Genomic DNA, 5317 nt, shown 5'->3' on the forward strand with positions numbered 1-5317 from the left:
ATTTTCCCCCCGGGGGGGGGGGGGGGGGGGGGGGGGGGGAGGTCTTTGGCTCCTGTAAGAAAAGTGTAAGAAAGGGGGGGGGGGTCTTGAACTAGTGTAATATTACACTTTTGTGAGGCGAAAAAATATTTTTGACATAATGATGAACTCTGCATTAAAATTTGTTGATGATAACTAATTTCCCTTTTTTTTTCTCCACCATAAATGATCAGTAAGAACAGAGATGCAGTGGAATCCTGATAAAGTCAACTTGCTTAAAGTCAACTCTTGCTTACAGTCAACACCTCACTGCAGTCTCGTTTCTTACCTTCTTTGTTAAAGTAATTGTGTTTCTGATACAGTCAACCGCTTGAGTGTTAACCTTGCGTAAAGTCAACAATTTGGGGCTAAATCCTAAGATGAATTCCATTCAAGAAGAGATATTGCGCCTGAGCAAGTGGTGTACACACCTCCAATTACATATTATGAACTTTGTTCTTTCATAATCTTTTGTTTAGGTGACAACTTCAGAATTATACTCCCTGAAATTGAGATTACATCTTGTTTATTACCAGGTACTTTGTAATTTTGTAGCTGTCATCTTCAATTTTCAATGGCCAGTACATGTAGTGCAATGGATAAAGTTTGCTCAAAGTCAACACTTTTTTTCTGTCCGGGGTATTGACCTTATCAGAATTCCACTGTAACTTGTTTTGTTTAAATTAAAGTGCTTTTGTCATAGGCATGAGTCTCAATTGTTTCCTTTTTATTAGTAAGAAAGTGTGTATGCAATATTTTCATTGAATGATTGACTCTAATTGTGAGGCAGCGTGGTGAAATCAGGTGCTCGTCAAAATAATGAAAGTGAAAAAAACTGGCATTTTTCCGCAGGTTTGGGAACTTTTATTGAATTTTCTTTTCGCGCTAAACAACTTTTACGTCCATACTGATAGACGTTCATTACATGCACAAAATTTGTGATTTTTCAGTTTTAATGGCTCTCAAGCTATTGAAGTCATCAAACTTTGGCGGCCGTTTTCTCACTAAATTTACCTCTGAAATCAGGTGACCCCACCTCTTTCAATCAAAAATATTTCGACTTCTATTCAGCATAGATGAATATTGTTTTCATCAAAAGGAAGGCAAATGGACAGGCTTTAAGATGATATCAATAATTCCGTATGTCTCAAAATCAAAACTGACGAGCGCTTGATCCCACAATGTCGTGACACCTAGATATATTATTTTTTAGTGGATGTATGTGCATGTATGTGTGCATGCATGTTTTTCATGAATACTATGCAATGCACATAGAGCAATGATTGTTTTACTGATTTGCGCGATATTATTTTTATCATTATAAATGAACAATGTAATATTACGGGGGGGGGGGGGGGGGGTGTAAGGGTAAATGTAATAAAGGTGTAAGATTATATTTGAACAGCCCCTTATCGCGCAAGCAAACCACGTTGCCAAGAACATGATTTGGCCAAGTAAAGACCCATGCTAGAAATAGAACACAAAGGTAGCCTCGTAATTGCGTCGGCACTTTGTCTGAAATCAGGGGCGAAGGCTGACTTGTTTGACAGGGTAATCAAAGTTAAACGGGACCAGATCAGATATGGCCTGGAGCTAGGCGAAGTGTGTAGGCTCAGGCCTGGAGATATCACATAAAAATCTTTCTCGAGGCGGCGACTCTGAGTTGTGAATGAAAACAAATCCGGAATTCACATTGCATGTTCAACCGCCAAAATAATCGGGAAAGTATCTTATGAAATATTAATTCCAACTACAATTAAATTTAACTTTAGATGTGATACACAAACACAAAGCAAAGAAGTAGAGATGTCAGTACTAGATCTGTATGTTATAGATCTACCCGTGAGTCTAACTCTTTGGTAGAACATGACAAATATCCTTTTTTTAAATTTCACATTTGGCTGTTTTTAGAGGTGGGCACAGAATTCTACACTTGTGTAGAATTCTGTGGAGGTGGGCAAAATCCGGATAATCTACAAGGATAACCGAATAATTCTCAATGAAACATTATCCGAATTCAGACTCTTAATTCTCTTTCCTGACCCGTTTGCCGAAGTGGGTGCACCCATTTGTTGAAGTTATGCTAACCCGTTTGTCGAAGTGGTTCTAACTAGGCCAGGGCAAGATCGACTCTGGGATCGATTCTTTCGAGTCCAAACGAGGACTCAAAGAATCGATCTTGTTCCCAGACTCTAAGCTTCGAGTCCGCCCAGAGTCGATGCCTCCCGTCTCCTTTTTTTTTTAGCCTGGTTCCTAGCCTAGACTCCGAGAATCGAGGCAAGAATCTAGATCTCTACCGCACTATTACAGTCCTGTCGAATTTTTCGCTTCAAAACAGACACCGCACCAGGACAGGACTGATCCGGCGCATAAGGCGGCTTCTTTGATGTCGGCCTAGGCGGAGTTAAAAATGCATTCAAAAAATTTCTTAAATATTGATCTAATTTAAGAAATAATAAGATTTTCGTGATCAGCGACCCAATATTAGCAAAAACTACGCGGGGAACCCAATTTAAAGCCCGATTACCAAGTTAAATTAATTTTTGTGAGTTTTGTTTACTTATGTTTTTTGTTTTTTTCACTATTTGAATTTGGCGTGCACTAGGCCTTGATACATGTAGATTCAAGACTGTCTTCAAGGTGGATGAATCGAGGTTGCGTGTGCCTGTGCTCTGTTGCTTCGTATTAGAAAAAAGAGAAAGAGAAAACAGGGTTAGGTCATACTGTCCCACCGATGTTGTTGTAATTCACAACTGCTCGGGACTCAATGCAACAAAAATGTCACGTCCCAATAATAGGTGCGGTACATTACACTCTAGTTCAAAGGTTTCAAACGCCAGACGGGTCTGTCCCGGGACGAACTTTCGTAGGCCTACTGAAGTAGGGGCAAGAAACTGCCAGTCAGTCACTATATCAATTGTTTCACGCAACCCCCCACCCCACCCCACCTTCCTCTTCCTCTTCCCCGCTATGAGTGAATGCTAAACTAGGCCTAGGCCTACTTGTCGTGTCTACCGTGTAGCCCAGTACGAAACCACGCTGCACATAGGCTACTGCTACTTTGAAAATGTTATTGCCCCACCCCCGCCCATCCCAAATTAAATCATTCACATCCCTTTTCTCTTTCTTTTGTCTTGAACATTAAACGCTTGCTTTTGAATTTCCCTGCACTTTCATCTTCACTGTACACGTATTCTTTTGTAAATCATATTGTGTGTTTTGAGTTGGTATCAAGGAGTCATCATGTCTGGACGTCGATCTTTAGCTTCGGACTTTTTTTTATAAGCTGGAAAACACAGTACTGTTGTTTGTATGATTTGTTTGTAATAATATTTTGGCATACAATAACACAACGTCGACAATAACAAAACATTTGTCATCAAAGCATGCTTTGACGTATCAGGAAGCTAAGGGTGCAAGAGAGAAGGAACCTGTGCCCTACGCATTGGCAAGAGTGATAGAAGGGAGGCAACACACACACACACACACACACACACACACACACACACACACACACACACACACACACACACACACACAAACACACCCAAACACACACCCACACTCGCAAACACACACGACACACACACGACACACACACACACACACACACACACACACAAATGCGTGAAAGCCAACTTGTCTCTTAGCACGCGCGCAGGCTTAGCCAGCCACTTCTGTCAAACTCGAGAATCGAGGTCTCGATCTTAAGAGCTATTTTTAGCAGTGTTTAAGACTCGAGGTCTCGATCTTAAGAGCTATTTTTAGCAGTGTTCAAGACTCGAGGTCTCGATCTTAAGAGCTATTTTTAGCAGAGTTCAAGTCATGGCCTCTAAACAGCCCACTTGAAACAGCTTCCAAAATCGAAAATCGGACTCGATTCCTCGATCTTTTTTCAGTTTTGGGATCGAGGCCTCGAGTCTTTTTGTCGTCGATCTTGCCCTGGCCTAGTTCTAACCCTTTTGCTGAAGAAGTTCATATCATATTATTTTTTGTCAAAGAGGTGCACTAACATAGTATCCGGATTTTGCTAAAGCGACTCATTGCCCAGCCCTCTTGTTTTTGTCTAGCCTTTCGTGGCCAGGAGGCGGTGTCATAATCGAGGTCGCGATCTGATTATAGGACGGTAAAAAGTCGAGGAAAAAAAGCAAGCAATTGCAACAGTCAAGAGATTGTTAGGAGTTAGTTCCCCTCACATTTGTGAAGTAAACTCGACCAGTGTAATACATGTAGTTAGCTTACATAATCAGAGTTTGTGATTGCTTTTAACTGTGGCCCCAAAGGGGTGAACAGGGTATTTGTGGCAATGAAACAGTTTGGACTGCTATGTACCTGTTCCCTTCAACTCTATTGGTAGACTCTTCCAGCCTCACTTTAAGCTTACTTAATCAAAGCTTGTGACTGCTTATGGAGTGGCCCGAGAGGGTTGAGCAGGCTTTTTCTGTGGTAGTGAAACCTTTTTGAATGTTAGGCATACCGTTCATTGTTGATTATGAACGTCTTTTTACATTTAATTTATGAGGTTTACGTTTATAGGTGAATTTGACAGCGACAATGTTTCAAAATTAGAAAGGGAAGCAGTGATTATTTGATTATATAGACGCTTCGCCCCTGTCTGAAATAGGCCTAGGTTACCTAACTCGATTCCAACGCGTTGGGCGAGGTTCTGTCTGCTGAGCGCCTCGAGCGCCATCCATTTGATTTAGGTGTAACCAGGTGTAACCACAAAATTGTACGAAATTTGGACGATGGTTTGGAGACTCGGTCGAGAAATCAAGCGCTGCTTGTACATATAGGCTACATGTACATGTGTTTTCCGTGCGATCACGGTCACACTTGATGGAGATGCGCTGTGACGTTTCACTTTGAAATTTGCCGCCGCGCAGAACTAAACTCAGGACTCTAATTTTTTAAAATAATTATCGTTGGTAAAAACTGATTTCATATTCGGAATCAGCGTTTCAAAATAAGCTATGCCGCTCGCGGTAAACCTGATTTGGTACGTTATTATATATTATGTTTTAGCAATTTTATTATTTAGTTGATCGTCAAGGGTGAAGCTGTGCATCAGGCACTCAGTGCGTCGCACATCTGCTGCAGTCAAGTCATAGCTTCCGGTTCTACACACAACACAGTACGCCTAGGCTTGGAGCCTACTCGCAACTCACTTGGAGCGAGGAGTTAGTGCTCGCAATTCATCTAAAATTTGAAGAAAACCCAGCACTAGGCTACAGTATGGCCACCATTTTCTAAAGACACTGTTCTGCTAAATGAAAATGTACAGGGGAAAGTTGGGGGG

Source organism: Aplysia californica, unplaced genomic scaffold (genome assembly GCF_000002075.1).
Source record: "Aplysia californica isolate F4 #8 unplaced genomic scaffold, AplCal3.0 scaffold00107, whole genome shotgun sequence".
Lineage (NCBI taxonomy): Eukaryota > Metazoa > Mollusca > Gastropoda > Aplysiida > Aplysiidae > Aplysia > Aplysia californica.